We start from the raw sequence: 23,585 nt of genomic DNA, 5'->3' as shown, positions 1-23,585 counted from the left end.
GTGAGGGGCGCAGGGAGAGCAAAGCGGATGGCTTATATACATCTCTATGAGAGGCGTGTCTGTGGCTCGTGACCGGTCGTGATAGGACAGTGAGTGCTTACTTGTCAGATTGGGATAGGTCGCTGCTGTTGCCAGGCAAACTAGGGCAGGAAGCTACGTCAAGGCAGAGTTGTTTACTCTGTGCCTGTCGCCATCTTGTAATGGCGACTGACTGTGCTCAGCATGAATGGATGACTAGATGGGTCCAGAGGCAAGGTCCAAACCTCATCAGTTTAAGAATAAATTCCCTAATGAAATATTTAAAGTGAACTTCAAAGGATGAATGAGTACCAGATGAATAACAGTTGCTCTAGTGGTTAAGACACTGGTGGAGGGGTCAGCACTGTGGCCACTACCTGTATCTTAACCTGTACTTTAAGCCATTACCTGTGATGCCCACATCCTGCATGAGCATGGGTTGGAGTCCTGGCTGCTCTAACTTGATCCATTTCAAATAAATATTGGTAACAAAAAATCATTGAGACATCACACTCCGTATCAGAGTTCCTTCAGTATGACATAGAATGAATCATCCAGACAGAAAGCCAATAAACATAAATTTAAGTCAAATCATGCTATCCAGCAGATGGGCTTCACAGATGATTTGCATAATATTTGACCTAATATCTACAAACTACACACTCTTCTCATCAGCATTTGGAACCTTTTCAGAATTAGACCACGTATCATGCCCCAAATAGAGTCTCGCCAAAAGTCAAAAGTACTTTCACACCCTAACCATTGAAAAACTGCCATGTAATGCTGTCCAAAGCTTCTCTGGGTAGCCAAATGATTACTGCTTCCCAAGTCCTTGTGCGACCTGAGATATTCTCCACTTAGACCTGGAACTGTCACCAACTCATCTGTAGTTCTGTGCAGCCCGTCCTGGGAGCCACAGGTGTCCCTGTACTGGGTGTAGCATCTGTGTAGATGGATTCATAATTGTAGTGTGTCTACCCACGACTGGTCAGGCCCTGAAACTTTGGACCTTTTCTCACTGTTTCTTCCCAGCCTCATCAGACACAATATGAGTTCTCTACCCTCAGACACACCCAGCCAGCAAATGTTACTGGGGTCCTTGCAGTCTCAGGAGCAATGCCTTCTCCTATAATTAGCATATAGGAGAGACACACACATGAATATGTGTTACTCATGATCACGGGAACATACGTACATATGTCATTACAATTCCCTGACACGCACACAGGTACACATTTCCATGACACCCACATAGTCATGCAAACACCTACATGTAAGTGCACCATACATCTGTTGGTCTTCAACCCTGAGGGTATAGAGCCTAGAAACAGCAGGCGGAGAAACCAGAAGATGCCATTTCTTGCAAAAATATCAGAGCCAAAGTCAAAGAGAGGCCATCATGCTTCACTGGAGATAGGATTCCTCTCCTAAACCCAGTGTGTATTTAACAACAGGTTTCACTCCCACAGTCCATGAACAGATCCGCCTTTTCTATACCCAAAAGAAATACAGGTTTACAGCTCCATGAAGTCTTAAGGAAACCTGATCTAGAACCTCTGTCCTAAACAGTAGTAGCAGTGGTGGCATGTAACTTGGTCTTCAGAAGTGTTTGCAGACAACATTCATTAGCATGAAGAAAACAGGTTGGTGAAAGATGTGTCTAAAGGTCACAAGCCAACATCCGCCAACAATCTCAGCAACACTCCTCTGTTTCTCTAACCCATTTCTCATCATGAAAGTGGAAACGTGCTTAAACATTTCTTCAGTCTGTACACTGTTGGAGAAACTTATGATTCCAAAAGCTCAAGACATCTCTGAACTAAAGGCTGCTGACTTGTGTTGGCTGTTAGATGATTTTATCTCTCTTTTACTCTCCTTCTCCACAAACACGCTGCTTCTTCCCACATGTGCTCTCTAGTAAGCTGATGAGTGTAGTCTCAACCACACTCCCTGAAAGCATATGGCTTCTAGCTTCTGTGTCCTCTGGTGTGTGATGAAATGTAACTTCTGTGTGAAAACCCTCCCACACTCCCTTCAAATTGAGAGCTTCTCCCTTGTGAGTCTTTCAGTACCTGGTGAGGTGTGATTTTTGTGTGAAGCCTTGCCTACATTATTTGCACTCATTGGGTTTCTTCCCAGTTTGCAAACTCTGGTGACAGATAATAATCTGTGACATATCACTGATGCCCTACAAACAGTTGCCATACTCAGTCCCTATCTGTTTGAGAATGCTACCTCTCACAGAAGATTTGAATGCTTCCTCTGCATTCACTGCCTAGTCTCTTGTGGGATCGTCCTCTTTTTCTCACTCTCACTCGAGGCCTCCACTGACTTTTGGGTGGAGGCTGGAAGAAAAAAAGAATGGCTCTTATTTCTCCCTCTGCTTTTTTCATTTTGAAATGGGTTTGGAATTTTTATGGACCTCTCATTCTTAACTGTGTCATGGCATCTCTGTGGATCAGATGGTGCTCATCCCCTTGAGAGTGGTTCACTGGTTACAGGAGCTGTCTTGCAGACTTCTGAGAAGTCCCAAGAGCAGTAACTAAAGATGGCATGTCAAATGAGGGACTTGTGACTGAAGACGACAAGTGAGCATAGGTAACCAGGATGGATCTCTGACTACATTGTGTCTTCCAAAATAAAATGGTTTGAGGTTAGGACAGTTACAGACAAGCAGCCTGGCTACCTGCTTTCACTTGGGTTAAGCCTGTGCTACTATTTGTTCCTCATGTACTAGCAACAGCTGGCATCCACCAAGTGATCCTGTGTGGTATGTCAATCATCTTCTTTCTTTTTTATTTTCTATGACAGCTTTAGAAATCCAAAAGGTCTGTATCAGCAGACCTTTTCACAAATGAACCAGTCCAATGCAACCCAACTACCATTCTGCAGTTTCACTCTTAGACTTCCTTCATAGCTTAGACCTCAGGGACCTCTACCACATCTGTTGAGGATGTCCTCTTCATTCATGTTTCCCTGTACTTCTCTGTCCCCCACAACCTTCACTTGGATCCCTGGCACTTTGTCTGAAAAGTTACTTGAGGCTATCTTTTTATGTTGAAAAAGAACTCTTATCACTCAGGGTAGAATTTATCCTTGACATTCTTCATGAAAAGGAAGAGCTCTATGAAGGAAGAGGTCACACAACAGGAGATCCACAAATTTGGAAGACACATTTTGTTTAAAATGAGCACCTATGAGTAGATCTGTGTTTCTCAACCCAAAATAAGTGCAACTTGATGTTTTGTGTTACTGCTCTGGCTAGGCAAGGGACAGTAATGCCCTTTCCTGAGTCTGAGACAACCTAACTACCACTGCCTCATGCCTACACCAAGGAATGCTTTTCCTGTCTGTCACACAAATCATGTGAAAGACTATCCTCAGGTGTCATGCCTCTCTGTATTGACCAATCTCAACGTTTGCCTATTTTCCATGCATTGGACCTTCCCACTTCAAAGATACTTCCCTCCATTGACAGACTAGTTCTCTGACCCCAATTTCAGATACCCACTGCCCTCTGATAGGTTTACACATAAGACTCTATCAACCTCAGTGAGATGACCCAAATCTCCACAAGAGTCTTTTTTCATCAGGAAAATCTAGAAGGGGGAAAACAGCGTGGTGGTGAGGTGTGTTAAGCTTCAGACTGCAGTGCTGCCAGCCTGTATATATGATTGCTGGACTCGTAGTTATGCTGCTCCTGAGCAACCCCCCTGAGAGTACATCTGGGAAAACAACAGACTATGGCCTTAGTTTGTAGATGCCACTATGTGGGAAACCTGAAAGAAATTCTTTGGCCCTGACTTAAATCTGGTCCAGCCCTGGTTGTTGGGTCTATTTGGGAAGTGAGCCAGCAGATAATGGATTTCTCTCTTCCCTGTTTGCAGCTTATCAAGTAAATGGAAAAGTCTTACTAAAGAGGCAAACAGACATGAAAACCAGACCTAATCTGAAACACTTGGTTATGCTCATACTCATATTTCACTCAATTGTATTATTCAGCAAATCTCCATTTTCATGGACAGTCTTAAGCACAAAATTCACATGACAACATCCCATTGAAACAATGACTAAAGAGAAACATACGCCTTTTTTTTTTTTGGAGGGGGCGAGGAGCATGGAGAAAATGTAAAATAAATTGTTCATGATCCAGAAGGAACTTCCATAGTAGAAGAGCTGCAAAGTGACCAAGAACTTGTTTTTTGTGTTGGGCCCTCTCCAAAAGGGCTGTTGTGGGATATTTTTGCGCACCAAGTATTTAACAAATAAAAGAACTAAATGAAAACGGTATCAATTGTTCCCAGGTGTCAAAGACATAAAAATATGGTTCAGGATTTGGTTACACTGGTTTAAGTCACTGACTATGACACTAGTATGCCGTAGAAGCATTAGATTGAGCTCTGGTTGCTCCATGTTCAATCTCCTCTGTGTTAATGTACCCAGGGAAAGAGCACAAGATGTTACAAGTACTGAAATACATGGGAGACCTAGATGCATTCTAGACACCTGGCTCAAGCCAGAGCTAGTTTTGGCAGATGCAGCATTAAATCTAATTGCATTTATATATGTACATATATATATGCATATATATTATATTATATATTTATATATATCATATGCAGATACATGATTGGTGCAGAGACAGAGAGGAAATCTTCTGTCTTTTGATTCACTCCCCTGTGGCCACAATAACCACAGATGTGTCCATTCAAAGTCGTGAGCCAGAAACTTCTTCCAGGGTCCCCCATGTGGGTGTAGGATCCCAAGGCTTGAAGCCATCCTCACGTGCTTTCCCAGGCCACAAGCAGGATTCTGGAAGGGATTTGGAGCAGTCAGGATATGAAACAGTGTCCATATGGGATCCCAGCATGTCCAAGGTGAGGACTTTAGCCATAAGATGCCACACTATGCCCGAGTGTAGCTTTTGGGGAATAAAACAGCAGGTGGTGATCTCTCCTTTCTATCTCTCTCTATCTCTGTGCTTGAGTCTCTCTATAACTCTTCCTTTCCTTTGATATGTAAGTCTATGTTTTTGCTAAATGGAAATCACATTTGAATTGAACTTTGGCAGCCCTTACCTTACATTTGACTCCTTAGAGTTGAATCACAAATATTCCCAAGGGGACTCCTTTGCTTATTTCAACACAACAGTGCTACTTACCTCTCACTGTTGTGAGCTCTTTTTTTTTCTTCCCTTCTTTTTCTTCTCATTGCTTCCCTTGATACCCAGCTTCTGGCCATACTCATCCCCATACCGTATTAGCAGCTCACAGCCTGGTTTGATGACCTGGCAGGTGCGGTAAAATATCTGCATGTGGTACTGAAAGGCCACCAAATTCTGCTCCTCATCATTGCGGGCAGAGTTCACATACCTCGGGTGGAGATAAATCCTGAGTTTCCATGCTCTGTCACATTCAAATCTCATGTGCTCTGTAATAGCCTCCACCCTGCTTGAATCCCAATTCTGCAAGAGCTCTCCCTGCAAACATATACCTCTCTCATGAGATCACTGAATTCCCAGGTACAAGTTGTAGATACAGTGTTCATTGTGATAAGCATGCTTTCTTCCTTCCTTCCTCACTAGTCATCCTCAAAACTCAAGCCCACCTTACTCCCACCTTGACTGCCATGAAACACACAGAGTTTCCCTAAACTCCAAATTTCATTCAGTTTTCTGCTACAGAATTGGATGAGTGGACACACTCCTTACATCTAGCTTTCCATACATGCTCCACAACTCAGCTTTCCCAAAGGCAATCCTTTGGAGTCCTTTCTCTTGGATCTTTCTCCTCGATCTTGGGAGTCCAAGATCCAGACGCAGAAATGTAGAGGAGTCTTCATCGTTTCTTATCCTCTCACAGAACTGCTCACAGAAACCCTTGTCCAGATGCAGCTTCCTTCTCTCATCCACATCCCAGGTTTGGTTTTGTTTTGCTTAGTTGATAAAGATTAGCATTTTATTTTTATTTGAGAGGCAGAGAAGCAAGGAGGACAAAGGGCAAAAGACAGAGTTGCCAGGAGAACGGTTAGAATGGGGACACAGAAAGGACACAGTGGCAGGCAGGAGCTTCAACCAGGTCTTCCACGTGGGCAAGGAGTCCAAAGATTGAGGACATTCTCTGAAACTTCCCTGGATGCATGGAAAGCCATTGGTTTGGCAGTAGAGCAACCAGTACTTGGGATGCAGGCTTCACAGTCATTGACTTAGCCCACTGCATGTCAATGCCTGTCCCCAGAACCCAGCGGTTTCCTTTTTTTTTTTTTTTTTGTCTTTCACTGTCTCATCAATTGAAGGTCTTATGTCTGAAGTTGTTCTGACAGTGTATAATTGTCAAAAGACTAAGAAACATTACTGCCAGGCACCAATTTCATGGAATCTCCATGTATTAAGGAAATTTTTGACACTGGATGGGCTTAATCAATGCTAATTAGAGAAAGAGGGAGTCTAATGGTCCCAGTTGACCTAGATTCCTCAAGGCCCATCTTTGTGTTCTGTTTATTAAGCATAGTGATTTATGTTATGGTAAGAAAGCAAGAATTAACAGCATCAAAGATGAAAAAGGCAACATAACAACAGACAGCGCAACCATTAAGGACATACTTAGAAATTACTACAAAGCACTGTACTCCAACAAATCAGAAGACCAACAAGAAATGGAAAAGTTCTTAGGCTCACACCACTTGCCAAAACTTAGCCCAGAGGCAACAAATGAACTGAACAAACCCATAACTGAAGCAGAGATTGAATCAATGATTAAAGATCTCCCATCAAAGAAAAGCCAGTCCCTGACGGCAATGCTTCAAAATTCTACAAAACATTCCGAACAGAACTAACCCCAATCCTCTACAAACTCTTCAAAACAATAGAAAAGAAAGCAACCCTGACAAACTCGTTCTATATAGTCAACATTACCTTAATCCGAAAACCAGACAGAAAACCAACAGAGAAAGAAAACTACAGACCTATCTCTTTGATGAATATTGATGCTAAGATTCTCAAAAAAATCCTAGCCAATAGAATTCAAAAACACATCGGACAGATCATTCATTCAGATTAGGTAGAATTCATCCCTGGAATGCAGGGATGGTTCAACATCCGGAAATCCATATATATGATATACCACATCCAAAAACTGTAAAACAAGAATCACATGATCGTATCAATAGATGCAGAAAAAGCTTTCGATATAATCCAACACCACTTCCTGCTAAAACCCTAACCAAGGTAGGCATTGGTGGAATAAACCACAACATAATCAAAGCGATATATGAAAAACCCAACGCCAGCATCATACTGAATGGAGAAACACTGGATCCCTTCCCACTGAGATCTGCAAGAAGACAGGGATGTCCACTTCCTCCAATACTATTCAACATAGTCCTAAAGGTACTCGCTGAGGCCATAAGACAAGAAAAAGCAATCAGAGGAATCCAAACGGGAAACAAGTCAAGCTCTCACTGTACACTCTCACCATACACTAAGATCAAACCTAAATGGATAACAGATCTAAACCTACCTCAAGAAACCTACAAACCTTTGGAAGAAAAGGTTGGAAATACTCTGCAAGATCTGGGGGTAGGTCCATACTTCCTAAAAAGGACACCAAAGGCAATAGCAATCAAGACCAGAACAAACCAATGGGATTTCATCAAACTAAGAAGCTTCTGTACAGCAAGGGAAATAATCAACAAAGTAACAAAGTAACCCATAGGATGGGAGAAGATATTCACGCACTACATAGGTGATAGAATATACAAAGAGCTACAAAACAACCAAAATGTCAAAAAAAAAAAAAAAAAAAAAAAACAAGCCATTCAAGAAATGGGCATGGGAAATGGGCAGACACTTCACAAAAGAACAAATCCAAATGGCAAATAAACATAAGAAAAAATGCTCAAGTTCCCTGGCATTTAATTGTTTGGGATGATGCTCTGTTGGCTCTGCCTTCAGACCAGAGAGGGTATGCCTAAGAAGCCGTTGAACTTGGCTGGACAATAAGATGTGGGATTCTATGTTTGGTATATGCTTGCAAAGAAGGAATCTCAACTGAATTTGAACTGTGGTTATGCAAAATGTGTAGGAATCTACCATGGTTGGAGGGTTTGGGGAGAGGTGAGGAGAATCCAAGTACCTATGAAACTGTGTCTCATAATACAATGTAATGAATGAATTAAAATTAATAAATAAATAAAAAAGAAGCCATCATGGAAAGTATAACTTCAATGACCTGATCTATACTGGGTTTATTTGTTTGTTAGTTTGTTAATTTTTGACTTTTATTTATTTATTTTTTTTGCTGCATCCCATCTTTTGATGTTTTAGATTTCAGTTTCATTATCCCAAATACATTCTTTCCTTTATTTGAATTCCTCACTGCCTCGTGAATTACATGGTGGCATCATTTTTCCCATGAGACTTTTTTTTATAAAGATTGGTTAATTTTTATTGCAAAGTCAGATATACAGAGAGGAGACAGAGATATTGAGGAAGATCTTCCGTCCGATGATTCACTCCCCAAGTGAGCTCAAAGGCCGATGCTGTGCTGATCCAGAGCCAGGAGCCAGCAACCTCCTCCATGTCTCCCACACGGGTGCAGGATCCCAAAGCTTTGGGCTATCCTTGACTGCTTTCACAGGCCACAAACAGTGAGCTGAATGGGAGTGTCTTTGGGAGGAAGAAATGAGTTATGTAGGGCAGAGTTGATGCTTACTAAATGTACAAAATGGATTAATGAGATTAGCCAGTTAAATGTTTTCACCAGTAAGGCAAACAACAGCCCATGAGATATTTATTAAAAATGCCAAGTAAATCCTCTCATTTTTCGTATCATAGTGTCTAATAATAGTAAAATAAACATGTTAAGATCCTAAATCTACTGCCATGTTTCACTGTAAAATTTACCTTTGTAAATTTTGCTTCTGTTCAAATTTGTTGAGACCACACGTGAAAGTATCCTAATATTACTTTGGCTGGTATTTTCTAATTACTGTATAATATTGTGGGAATGCAAATTTCATTTGAATGCCTACTACAGTTAAGCATGTGCCATTTGTTTTTCTTACTTAGGTTTTGTAATTTGATGGAATATTTTTATCACAATTTAATAAATGTTTGCTTTATTTAATAAAAAAAAAGGAAACAACAACATACTATTCTTCAGGAGTGTAGACAAAGGTTGTAGACAATAAGCAAATCCCAGGATGTCAATCTGTCTCATATAGACTACATTTTTTTGTGTATTCAGTGTATGGTTAATATCAGATCCCCAGGAGCTGCTTGACAGAATTGGATATAACCGAATGATGCTGAGTTCAGAAAAGATTTAGGGTTCAAGGGATGAAATTGGCAGAAGGACCATGGGGAAGAGAAAGCAGATCCACAAGTGAGTGCTGACTTTGTTGGAAACATGCTAATGTGTGTGTGTGTCCCAGTTCAGCAGACCCACATGAGCCCCCTCTTCTGCTCGTAATGCATCCCCTCACCCCTGGGCACTGAAGGATGGTCTTCAAGAGACTTTCTTGCAGCTGTGGAAACTTCTTCACGGGCGACAAAGGCAAGGTGAGGTGGTGTAATTCATTTTTTCTAAATCACCTAAAAATTCTTGTGAAAGATCCTAAACATGCAAACTGTTGGATTTTATTTTATAATTATGCAAGCTATATATTTTTCCCATTAAATGTTCGCTTGCCACTTACCCTCTTTCTGTCCGAAAAACAATAAAACCAACTTCTATATCATCCAATTACTAAAAAAAAAAAGAAACCATCATGGAAAGTATAACTTCAATGACCTGATCCATACTGGGTTTTATTTGTTAGTTTGTCAGTTTTTGACTGTTTTATTTATTTATTTATTTATTTTGCAGCATCCCATCTTTTGATGTTTTAGATTTCAGTTTCATTTATCCCAGATACATTCTTTCCTTTATTTGAATTCCTCACTGCCTCGTGGATTACATGGTGGCATCATTTTTCCCAAGAGACTTATTTTTGATAAAGATTGGTTAATTTTTATTGCAAAGTCAGATATACAGAGAGGAGACAGAGATATTGAGGAAGCTCTTCCGTCTGATGATTCACTCCCCAAGTGAGCTCAAGGGCCGATGCTGTGCTGATCCAGAGCCAGGAGCCAGGAACCTCCTCCAAGTACCGACACGGGTGCAGGATCCCAATGCTTTGGGCTATCCTTGACTGCTCTCTCAGGCCACCAACAGGGAGCTGAATGGGAAGTGGAGCTGCCAGAATTAGAACCGTTTATAGCAGCACAATCAATAATTGCAAAAACATGGAAACAACCAAAATGCTCATCAACAGAAGACTGGATAAGAAAGCTGTGGCTCATTGACTCCATCGAATACTACTCAACTATTAAAGGACCAAAATGCGTTTTTTTTGTGGCCAAATGGGTCCAACTGGAAACCATTATGCTAAGGGAAATGAGCCAATCCCAAAAGGTTAAATACCACATGTTTGCCTTATTATAAGGTGAGACGATGTCAATCCAGAAAATGGTACCCCGTTAGTATAATATTATTATTAGTTTTTAAATTGTGCAGTTTTGGCTTCATCTCTTGATTTTTTTAAGATTCATTTATTTTCATTGCAAAATGAGATATACAGAGAGGAGGAGAGACAGAGAGGAAGATCTTCTGTCCGATGATTCAGTTTCCAAGTAGGCTCAATGGCCAGTTCTGCGCTGATCCAAAGCCGGGAACCAGGGAACTTTTGCTTTTCTCCCACATGGGTGCAGGGTCCCAAAGTTTTGGACCTTCCTCAACTGCTTTCCCAGGCCACAAGCAAGAAGTTGGATGGAAAGTAGAGTGGCCAAAATTAGAACAGGTGCTCATATGGGATCCTGTTGTGTTCAACGTGAGGACTTTAGCCACTAGGCCACGCCCCCAGGCCTTGTAATAGTATTTTAACTTCAAACAGTCTGTGTAACTAATGCATTATGATATTGTGATGTATCAAGCAACAGACAATTAATGTGAATCAGACTGCTTATGTTCTACATGAAAGAATTGTAAAACCTAATATACTTTTAAGACCCTAAGCTACTCGGAAATGAGGTGGAAGAACAGGGAAATCTTCCATCTCCTTAGAATGTCTGAAGAAGGCATAAAGTATAACCTATCAGAAACATAGCAGGTCATTCATAGACAATAGACTCAAATCAGCATCAAACCATCATTAAATTATAAAGACATACAGGGGGAATCAAGAGCAATCCTGACAACCTCTTAACAGGAGGTCATATGCACAGAGCAGGGGGGGACCCCAGAGTAGAGCAGGTGGACAAGAGGAGGCTTGTATCCCAAGCCTGAAGACTCGGATTCTCACCAAAGACTATCAGTATGGGCACTAAGGACTACATCCCAAAAGACTAGGAACACATGGTGCATTTGAGTGCCTTCCGAGGCTGAGAACTCCAAGGTCACCCAGCCCCATCTGGATCTATCACATGGGATGGAACAGACCAAATTCCTTCCTCACCAGACCCAAGGTCATTGGAACAACAGGACCCAAGGAGTCCTGAGAGATTTGCAGAAACAGAAGAACAACAAATTTCCTTCGGGACTAGGGAGAGGAGCTTCTTCTGGTCCTTACTTAGTTCCAACTTTGGATCGCCACCCTCTTTTGCAATGACCTTCAGGAATACCCTGGAGCCTCACACCACAAAATTCAATCAATCAATCAATCAATCAATCAATCAATCAATCAATCAATCAAATATAATAGAGAGTCAGAAAAATACAAGGAAAGCTTAGAACCAATCAGGATATGATCAGCGTAGATCCACATATACCTTACTAGATGGGATGGAAAGATTACTTACTCCTCACTAGGGTAAGGGTGATTTCCCTGCATACCCCTACTAAAACAGTTCTACACCTCAAGTGTAAACAAAGGCCTGATTAGAATTATAAGCCAGTGTAAAACTATCCTAAAATTTACCAATTTCAGCAAAATTATGCATCAACACAATTAACAGCTAAATAATAAAATGAAAATCGATACGAGGCAGCTGAATAGTAGCCTATAGCCACCTTAAGGTGTATAGCAGCCGGGGCTGAGTGCAAACAAAATGCTGAAGTGTCAATGAAGTAATCACAGGAGGTGGTTAAGAACTTGCACTGTTATAATGTATTGACTACTCAATACTGTATCAATTAATTCTGTAATGTTGTACAATGTTGTTGATGTTGTGCTGGGGCTTGTAATTGATAGGGAAGATATTCTGCCAGTTCTACCTTCAGACCAGAGAAGGTCTCCCCAACAAACTGTTGAATTGATCTGGACAATAAGATGCTGGACTTTATGCTTGGTATATGATTACAATGAAAGAATCTTGCCTGGATTTGAACTGTATTACTGCAACAAGTTGGAGGAATCCACCAAGGGAGGAGGGCATGGGGGAAATCCCAGAGCCTATGAATCTGTGTCACATGATGCAACGTGATTAATAAAAAAAAAAAGCGTACAAAAGTTTCCCATCACTCCAGTGAAATTGGTGGTATTCAGTGCAAGAAGAGATGTGGATAGGAACAGCATGCTCTATTTCCAACAGGAAGAGAAGTATGCAGGACAGGATAGAATCCCATGGCCTGTTGGCAACGCCTGCGTCGCCATGTAATCCGAGCTGAGCGGAGGGACTAGGGTTACAACACAGACAGCGCACAGAGGACAACACAACACAAGACGCAGTACACCGAATGCCGATCGATGACAGATTGATCTTTACTGCAACTCCAGGCTTTCTTTTATACTCTCCCTAGCTCCTCCCAGTGTTTATCCAGTCCTCAAGTGGCCACCCCAAATCCTCTAGATCCTCCCAGTAGTGGCCGCCCTAAATCCCTTGAGTTCCTCCCAGTGTTTATCCAATCCTCTAGTGGCCACCCTAAATCCCTTGAGTTCCTCTCAGAGTTTATCCAATCCCTTGGCAGATAACTTGACAAATAGGAAGCAGGAACTTGCGGTTAAGCCAGTGACTAGATGTATCAGGCCAAAATTGCTCATCCTGTTTCCCTCTGAGAAACAAGCTAAGCTGTGGAGTTAATCCTTGGGAGACAGGGCCCTGCATGTCCCTCTTTTTTGTTTTTTTAATGGACGCCTGTCTTAGGTTGTCCAGCCATCAGTTGACGCCTTACCCGTCATGGGGAGCTCCACCTGGGGAATCCCTGTCTTACGTTGGTCATCAGCGCTGCCAGATCTTACCCGTCTCTGGCTGCCCATCACACCAAGTTCACCAAACTTGAGCGCTAGGGTTTTCCACAGCTAAAACCATCATGGTTTGTCAAATAATGATCTGCTCCCTGGCTTGTTGCCTGCATAGGCGGCAAAGAAGAGTAAACAGTACTGCAATCATGGCTACGACCATCAGCCCCATGGCCAAGGTTCCGCTTTGTTCCTAAAGCATCCATGCTGCCAGTTAAATGCCATTTCACTGGGGTAACACATATATGATGGTAAATCGGGGAGCAGCTGGAGATCTGCGTTTCCCATGGGCAGGATACCAGGAAGTTGCACCACTGCTGTCAGGGTCTCCTATCCTGCAAGGACATCATTAGGAGTGGGATCATGCTGAGTTGGAGCCAAGGAGATTTGCCGTGTAAGTCTCTCGAGAACCCATCTAGGTGTTTCTGCATCCCGGGGAAAAACACAAACGGAGCCTCGCCCCCACGTTAGTACTGGATCTGGTCCTCGCCATTTATTTGTGGCCAGATCTTTCCATTTTACTTGGCCTTTATTCTCATTAGCAGGGCGAAGCCAATGGCGCTCTGCAGGAGCTACATTATTAGTGACAGTTAAAAAATTTAACACATAGATTGCAGATGCCAGTAAGGAATGGGGTGAGCTGCAATGCTCGGCCACATCCCCCTTCTTTACTTTTTCTAGATAAACTTTAAGGGTGCGGTTGGCATGTTCGACAATGGCTTGACCCTGAGGATTAAAAGGGATGCCTGTTTTATGAGTTATATTAAAATATAGGCAAAGGCCTGTAAACAATGGGCTTCTTTTAATTTCTCTCAAGCTGTTCCTTTACCAATTCAATTGCAGCCTCTAATTTTTAACCCTGTCTCAGACTGGTTGGGGGTCACCTTGAAGATGTCTGCCCAAACCTTTTCCAGGAAAGTATCCCTGTCTATTAAGCATATTTGGCACAGGGTGAGAGGTCAATACAACATTCATGGCACTCAACAAATCTCGTCCCCACAGATTGATAGGAATATGTGGTAAGACATACGGCTGGAAAACTCCTGAATGCCCCTTTTGATCCTTCCACCTTAACAACCTGGCACTTTTCTGTAGCTGAGAAGTTCCTATCCCTTGGAGAACAGTTGGAGTGGCCTCTAATGGCCAGGAACTTGGCCACTGTGCCTGGGATATAACTGTACTGTCTGTCCCGGTATCAAGTAAACCTGTGAATTTTCTCCATTCTATCTCTAAGTGTAAGGTGGGTCGGGTTTGCATGTCGGAGACCCAACATGCCAAGGGGCCAGAATGTCCAAATCCTCCTTGTCTATCTCTCTTAACAATGGGGTTGTCAGTTGGAACCTTGGGGATCAAGATCAGCTGGGCAAATCTAGCTCCTGGTGGAATGATTATAGTGCCTTTGGCTGATTCTGCCATGACCTCTATTTCTGCTGGGGTATCCTCATCTATCACTCCTGGGAGTACTCTGATTCCATGCATAGTAGCACTACTTCTTCCTAGGATCAAGCCCAAGGTATTCTTAGGCAAGGGGCCCCTGACTCCTGTTTTTATCCGTTGGGGCCCCAGGAGCAGGGTCAATGCCTCTCCGGAGGTAGCCCAGAGGTCCAGTCCTGTGCTACCTGGTGTTGCTCTGAGGAGGGTTGAAATGTTGGTGTTCCTCGCCATGGGAGAGGGACTCTGGAAGGAGTCTGCCCTGTTCCAGAGGTTACAGGTGTCTGCTGGGCTCCGTACACCTGAGGTTGCGGGGCCCGGAGCGGGCCCCTGACCCCATTTCCCGATAGGGGATTGCCTTGGGCATCATATCTGGACCTACAATCACTGCTCCAATAATAGACTTTATGGCATCTTGGACAAAGATCTGGGGCCTGCAAGGATTGCGGGGGTGATCTTCCTTGTCACGGAATTTTGGGGCACTGTTTTTTAAAATGTCCAGGCCGTCCACATCTGAAACAGGTTTTGGGAGGCGCCCTAGGGTGGGGTTGAGCGTGTTGAACAGTGGCTGCTATCACTTGCCCAAGGGCATGGGTGGAGTCAATATGTCTGCAAATTTTCAGATAATCATGCAGGGACTTATCTCTGTGGAACCTGAGAGCATCCTGACAATATTTATTAGCATTTTCAAAGGCTATATGCTTAATTACTGGCATAGCTGGTTCCACGTTACCAAAGATCTTACTAGCAACCTGCATAATACGGTCCACAAATTCTTGAAAAGGTTCCGTAAGGCCTTGCAAGACCTTGGAAAGCTGGTCTCCCAGTGTTTATCCAGTCCTCAAGTGGCCACCCTAAATCCTCTAGATCCTCCCAGTAGTGGCCACCCTAAATCCCTTGAGTTCCTCCCAGTAGTGGCCGCCCTAAATCCCTTGAGTTCCTCCCAGTGTTTATCCAATCCTCTAGTGGCCACCCTAAATCCCTTGAGTTCCTCTCAGGGTTTATCCAATCCCTTGGCAGATAACTTGACAAACAGGAAGCAGGAACTTGCGGTTAAGCCAGTGGCTAGATGTATCAGGCCAAAATTGCTCATCCTGTTTCCCTCTGAGAAACAAGCTAAGCTGTGGAGTTAATCCTTGGGAGACCGGGGCCTGTAATGTCCAGTTACCTGTCACTCATGTCCAAAATCTAATCTCTGAGAAACATCTCACCATTGATGTTAGCTCGATATTCCTTAACAATCACTGTGTTAGAGAAATAGGGATTGCTGCGGAAGAAAAAACCTGATCTTGATGCAATTCATGGGAGGCTGGATTTGGCCACCTGCTAGGAGGAGATGGTGCAGCTCCTATGTGGATTTCAGTGTCACGTGCAAGGTGAATATCTAGTCTTTCAGCCTTTAAGCGTTGCCCATGTGTCCCCCTTTATTCTGTCTCTGTCACTTTCTCTTGTTGACAAAGAATTAACATTTTAAAAGCAGAAGACACACATATTCAACAGATAGCGTATTTACTTGCTTTAGTTTGAATCTACTTTCTCAAGGCAACAGCAGTTATAATCTTAAGCCACCTTTCAGTTTGTTTTATTGTGATGAAAGCTTCATCCAGAAGGTCTACAGAGAAGTGTTGCCCAGAGAACCTCAAAAAAGAATATTCAGGAACCTTAAATACTGTTAAGAAATACCATGTATTTATAAATTGGTACACAGAAGTCTTAGAGTATTTTTAAATTATTGAGGATATTGACATAAAGACAACTGACTTAGAATCTGGCGTGTTGGCCCAATAAGTAAAACCATACTTTGCATGTGCTGTGATCACACATGGATGCTGGTTAGTGACCTGGCTGCTGAAATTGCCACTGAGCACCCTGTTGTGACCTGGGAAAACAGTACTGGATGGCCCAAAGCCTGTGACCCTGCTCCCAAGTGGGAAATCAGGAAGAAGCTTTGAGTTCTTGGCTTCAGATTGGCTAGATTCAGCTCTGGATATTGGGGCTTATTTGGGACTAAAGTATTCGGTGGTCAATCTTTCACACTGAATCACCCTCTCACTGTAAATCTGCCTTTCCAGTATAAATAAATAAATAAATAGTTAAAAGAAACACATCAGTCTTCGTATATTACTGAACCTATAAGCATATTATTATTCTGAAGCAATCATCATGCTTTGTTCCTATGATGCTACAACTGATTGAAGGAGACATTTTGACACGCAGCAGTTTAGCCAGTTTGTCTATTCTGCTGCTAAAACTACCAATCCTATTGTGTTCACTGATAGAGGCTATTTTCTGCTGAATCTTATGGTTTTTCCTAATCAGCTTAATCAACTTACTGTCATTCATTGATATCTTGGATTGATGTTCTTGTCTATTTGCCATTCTTTATTGTAACTCACTGAGTTTCCTTAGAGTTGCTATTTTGATTCATTCAATTGTTTTTTCATTTAGACATAGGGCTGCTTGTATATCAACATTTGCCAAATTAAATGGGATGATTTTCTACCTAACAATTCCCCTAAACTTTCCTGTGAGCTCTAGTAGTAGTCTTATGGTAGTCTGTATTCCCTTGTGCAGATAATAGTTTGATATGCCCCAAATATTCTCCTGACTTCCTCTCTTACACTTTGTATCCAGTTGATTTTCATTTCTTTGATTAAGATATCCTGGATTCTATTTACTAACCGGAATAAAAGCATGCATTTTCCTTGTCTCATGATACTAGCATATATCTACAGATTTTTCCCTATTCAATATGATATTGAGCTATGCGTGTTGAAAGCATTGCTCATTTTGAGAAACATTGTTCATTTCCAACTTTGCTTTATATTTTCAGCACAAAAGCCTATTATATTGCAACCAATGTTTTTCCTTGGTCTATTGAGTTAAGCAATGCTTTCATTCGTTTTATAGATTGTAGTCTTGTGTAATATTTTTGACCTTCTTTAGGAATAATCGTTGCACAACTTTCATACATTCTCTAAGTGGGTAATGTTCTTAGTGAGATGAGGGATATGATTAGCTAGTATTTGTTGAGAATTTTCACAATTCAGTTATTCAGGGATAGTATTATCTCTAGTGTCCTCATTTACACTTTTGATTAAGGTTTATGTGGCATTAAGAGATCACTTATATGCTATTTTTGTGATTATCACTATAGGTATTAGTTTATATTATTCATTTTCTTGTTGCAAGTTGTGACTTGCTGTGTTGTTACATTCATTCACTTCCAGGCATGTTTCAGTTTTCTTTTGATATCTGCCATGGTCGGTTATTCTTCCAGGAGCATGTTATTGCAGTTCTCTTTCTTTGCACACTTCCTACAGTTTCATTAGCTGTTGATTCCTTCTCATTTAATGGTGGTCACAAAGTAAACATTCTACAATTCAGTTTTTACAGTCTTAGATATCTTTTCCCATAGTATATACTATTTCTCTGGTTTTTGATGTGTGTGTGTGTTGTGTGTGTGTGTGTGTGAGTGTGATGAAGCTGAAATATCTAAATGTTTGACTATACTTGTATTGAATCCTTTGTCCTACTTTGCATGTATTAACAAATGCTTTAAATAAGGTGGTGCCATGATGTTGGTCCATATATACCTTCTAAAAGCATTTCTCTATATGGAATATTTCATTATCTTTTACAGAAACACATCTTCGTTTCTTGTATGATTTTTTTCTGATATCTGAATGACTGATGTCCATTTTTCTCCATTGACATGGAATTTCTCTACCACCTTTTCACTCCGTATCTGTGTATTTCCATTGGTGAGTTGCAATACTTAGAGACAGCAAATGGACTATCTTATTATTTAATACATTAGGTAAGTATAATCTTTTGGTTTAAGACTTTAAAGGCCATTTGCGTATGGGTTTATTATTGAAAACCAACAATCTGATATTATCATTTTTCCATAAGCATTTCAGTACCTAATTTGTGTCCTTTGCACATTGATCAGGGAGAATTTCTTCCCACATTCTTCTTGCAAAATGAATGTAACTCTGCATTGTTGAGTTACCATTATTATTTGTGTCTGAATAGGTACTGGTCATTTCCTCAAGTTGCTGATTATTTTGTATTATTTTCCTACCTGATTTTCATTGTGTTTTCTTTTTGCATTCAACTGGCTGCCATAGATGTGGGGTGTACTTTTTGAGCTGGATTTGTTTCTTTCAGAATCTAAGTATTGAAGGGGAAAGATGACAGTCTAAGGTGCAGACAGGTTTACCTGAAGGAGAATCATTAGTGAGGGTGAATCACAAAGGGCAGTTTCCAGGAAAAGAAATCTGGTCAAGAGCAGTGGAATACCTGGAATCCCCTGCATACAGCAGAAGTGACAAGAGCACAGCAGCACAGCAGAAATCAGATATACATGTGGCAGTCAACAAACAGGCAGGCCATCTAAATTGCAGGGATAGTCAAAACATCAGAGCAGCCAGGTTAGAGATGAAATTCACTGGGAGCTTAGGAATTGAATACAGAAAGAGAATGGTCATTGCCTTGATGTGCTTGACTGGATAATGAGCAGTCATAGATGGAAAAGGTCATTTGCTATATTTGGCATGCACCTTACATCGTTTTGTTTCACTTGTTGTTAGTTTATATCATTATTCAGGTGTTTATAAATTTTACCCAACTTCATTCCAGTGTGTCTTGTGTGATAATCTCTACTACACAGATGCCTTTCTCTCTGGAATGTTTCATCCTTACTGTTAAAATTTCTAAAGGTGCTCTCTATTTTATGCTATTTGTTTATATATGCAAAGCTATGTAAACATAGCCAAAACTGTTTCTTACCCATTTCTGAATCTATCTCCTATTGAATTTCACTATTTTCATCTCATAGATTCAAAAATCTTTGGAATTTGTGTTTTATGTTTTAGTAGTATAATGCATTTACTGTGGTCAAGATATAAAATGGCATATTGAGAAAAGTGCACTAGGCTGATAAGATGGTTGCCTATGATACTTGAGAACAGTCTTCCTACAGTATCCACATGGGCTGTGTGACCTTGAGATTTCAAAATGTGAGGCCGAAAAATGGAGTATGATTTTTTTAATAATTATTTTGCATTATGTGTCAGTTTCATAGTCTCTGGGAATCCTACCACCCCTTTGCACCCAAGTGCCCGCTGTGGTTTCCGCCACATTGATGCTGTATTACAGTTCAAATTCAATCAAGATTCTTTCCTTACAAACATATACCAAGCATAGAGTCCAGCTACTTATTTCCCAAGGGGTTGAACAGCTTCTTGGGGAGACCATTTCTGGTCCGAAGTTAGAGCTGGTAGAATATCATCCCAGTCATTAAGAGTCCCAATATAACATTAACAGCAATTTGCAACATTATGGAATTGACATGATTTTGCGTAACTAGTATGTTAAAAAAAAAAAAAAAGAAAAAAGAAAAAGAAAAGCAAGTTCTTAACCACAACCTCTGGTTAGCTCATTGACATTTCAATTTTAGTTTATATACAGGACCGGCTGCTCTATACCTTAAAATGGCTATAAGGTACCATTCAGCTGTCTCGTGTCTATTTCATTTTAGTATTTAGCCATTTGTTGTGTTGAAGTATAATTTTGCTGATCTTGGCAGATTTTAGGACAATCTAGACTGGCTTGTAACTCTAACAAGACATTTGTCGACATTTAACTTGCAGAACATTTTTATTTTGGGGGGGTGTGCAGGAAAATCCTCAACACCATGGTGAGGAGTGACTAATGTTTGTGTCCCACCCAACGAGGCATGAGCCAATTCATGCCAGCTTTTTCTTGTCAGATTCCAATCTCTACCTTTTGTTGTTTGTCTATTTATTTTAGGTTTTTTTAGTTTGTATGATTATTTGTTTGCTATGAGGGGTTTTCAGAGCGATCCCGATGGTCATTGCGAGGGACAGTAGAGATCCAGAGCAGGGTTCCCTTTTCCCCACATCCTTGCCAGCAGGTGTTGTTAGGTGGTACCTCATTGTTGTCTAAATTTGGATTTCCCTTATTGCCAACAAACATGAGTATTTTTGCATATGTTTGTTTGCTGTTTGGGTTTGTTCCTTTGTGAAGCATCTGCCCATTTCTTGAGTGGTTTGTTTGTTTTGCTGTTTTGGTTGTTCTGGAGATCCTTGTATATTCTGGAGATTAGCCCCCTATCACCTATGTAGTGTGCAAAGATCTCCCATTCTGTGGGTTGCTTTTTTACTTTGTTGATTGTTTCCCTTGCTGTACAGAAGTTTCTTAGTTTTTTTGAAGCCCCGTTTGTTTACTTTGGCCTTGATTGCTAGTGCTTTTGGTGTCCGTTTTAGGAAGTCAGGGCCTACACCTAATCTTGCAATGTGTTTCCAACATTTCCTTCCAAAAGTTCGAAGATTTCTGGGTGTGGGTTTAAGTCTTCTATGCATTTAGATTTGAACTTGGTGCATGGTTAAAATATGGGTCTATCTTCTTGTTTCTACAGGCTATCAACTAGTTGTCCCAACAGCATTTGTTGAAGAGACCTTCCCATTTGCTTGGATTGTCCTCTGTCTTTTTCTCAAAGATTATTTGGCTGTATCTGTGTGGGTTTCCTTCTGGTGTTTCTATTCTGTACCATTGATCTTCCTCTCTATCTTTGTGCCAGTACCAGGCTGTTTTGATAACCACTGCCCTATAGTATGTCTAGAGGTACTGGACTGTGATTCCCCCTGTTAATTTCCTATTTTTCAGAATGGTTCTAGCTATGCGTGGTTTTTCTTGTGTGTTTCCAGGTGAACCTTTGCATCATTTTATCCAGTTCAATGTAGACTGTTTTGGGCAATTTGATTGGGATTGTGCTGAATGTATGTATTGCTTTTGGTAGTATAGGCAGTTTAATGATATTGATTTTGCCCTCCCAGTAGCATGGGAGATTGTTTTATTTTTTGAGGTCTTGCTGAATTTCTTTTTTAAGCATTTTATAATTTTCTTCATAAAGGTCTCTTAAATTTTTGGTTAGATTTATTCCTAGATGATTCATACTTTTCTCTGTTGTTTTGAATGGTAACTTACTGGTTAGATCTTCTTCCATTTTGGGGCTGTTCATATACACTATGGCTGTTGATTTTTGTTCATTAATTTTGTACCCTGCCACTTTACCAAATTCTTGCAGAAGTTCTAGGAGTCTCTATTGAGTTTCTTGGTTCTTCTATGTAGAGGATCATGTCACCTGCAAACGGTGAAAGCTTGAATTCATCCATTCCCATTTGAACGTCCAATTTGGATTCCTTTGATACCTTTGTCTTGTCTTATGGTCTCATCGAGTACATCTAGGACTATATTGAATAGCAGTGGTGATAGTGAACATCGTTGTCTTGTTCCAGATCTCAGTAGGAAGGGATCCAGTTTTTCTCCATTCAGCATGATGCTGGCATTGGGTTTTTCATACATTGCTTTGATTAGGTTATGGATTGCTCCTTCTATGAACAGGCAGTGATGTTGGATTTCGTCAAAGGATTTTTCTGTATCTATTGATACTATTATATGGTTTTAGTTCTTCAGTTTTTGGATGTGATGTGTCACATTTATGGATTTCCATATGCTGAACCATCCCTTCATTCCCAGGATGAATCTTATTAGGTCTGGATGAATGAATGGTATAAAGCAGTGTGCTCCAGGGTGCTTTAAATTTAGACTTTGATCTGTTGGAGATGTGTAAAAATGCTCAGCATTATGGCGTTTATCATACAACCTTGTCTGCCATGGCAATTGAAGTGAGATACAGAGGTCATAGTGAAAGTTTCAGTAAAAAATGTGTTAATTTATAATAACACTGAATAAGCAACAAATTCTGTGACATGTATGTCATGTGTATTTCAGTGATTCTGTGCCAGACTGGGAAAAGTAATGTAGACAATATCCAGCTGTTTGTGGGACTTCATGTGTTAGAATGTGTCTGTTCCATGGATTTTACACCATGAGCTGAAATGAACTAACAGATTGAAATATTGCACTAGAGATATGAAGCTATTAAATTTCCACTTAGTAAAACCATATATGCACATTTATTCACTGTTCATAGATAATCCTAGATGTGGAATTTTGCGGTAACTTTTCTAGTTTTTTAAATTCATAGCCATACTCATGTGCATCTGTTAAAAAATCACTCTTAGCATCTCACACATACTCTATTGCATGTTTGTATCAGTGAGTGTTACAGCAATGTTAATTCATGAAGTTTCCAAATCAAGTGGCCATTTCATCTTCTGTGTAGGCAAATGCAAATTATTTCAATGCTTGGAGATGTCAGACTAAAAATTATGAAACTCACCTGTAGCTTGCCAAAACTGTGCAAAGTTGCTACTCTTGTCTCTGGCTGCTGGATAAGAATGGCTAAACCTTGGATGGGAAATGGTATTCTCTGCCAAAGATGGAAGGATCATTGGTATCTTTGGCATGCACCTTACATAGTTTGGTTTCACTTGTTGTTAGCTTATATCATCATTCATTGGCAATGAAATTCAACATTTAAAACCAGATTTGGTACCACTTGCCACACCATTTACAAACTCATTTGCGTCACTCCTCTCCCTTTTAATGACTCCATTGTCTCTCAGAGTGATATTAAAGTTCACCTCCAAGTGTATGGAGTGACACATCTCCTAGTGTTAGCATGCACAAATTAAATGCCCAGATTTCTGCCATCTCTCACTCCCACCTTCAGGCCATTAAATAGGATGTGTTGCTAATCAATTTTTGCAATCTCTTTCATCTTTCATTTCTGACAAGATATTTCCTCCATTTTCTCTTATTTTCAGAATCACACTAATTGCTCTCCTCTTTGTGTTGTCTTTTGGCCCATTCACGTTCCAATGATTGAGCTCCATGATTCAAACACTCGCAGAGAACTCCACACACTCAAATTTAATAATAAGAGTAGGGGAAGTGCTGGGGCACATGCAGTGGATATGGGGGACAAA

At 40.8% G+C, this 23,585-nt stretch overlaps 1 pseudogene; it reads right to left on the bottom strand.

Moving 5' to 3' along the window:
* Positions 1-5,250: 5,250 nt before the first annotated feature.
* Positions 5,251-23,585, bottom strand: part of LOC131478767 (histone-lysine N-methyltransferase PRDM7-like) — a 107,304-nt pseudogene continuing 88,969 nt past the window's right edge.

The sequence above is a fragment of the Ochotona princeps genome, chromosome Y, assembly GCF_030435755.1.
Source record: "Ochotona princeps isolate mOchPri1 chromosome Y, mOchPri1.hap1, whole genome shotgun sequence".
Lineage (NCBI taxonomy): Eukaryota > Metazoa > Chordata > Mammalia > Lagomorpha > Ochotonidae > Ochotona > Ochotona princeps.
Note: the sequence above shows the minus strand (reverse complement) of the source record. Positions and strands in the feature narration are given on the sequence as shown.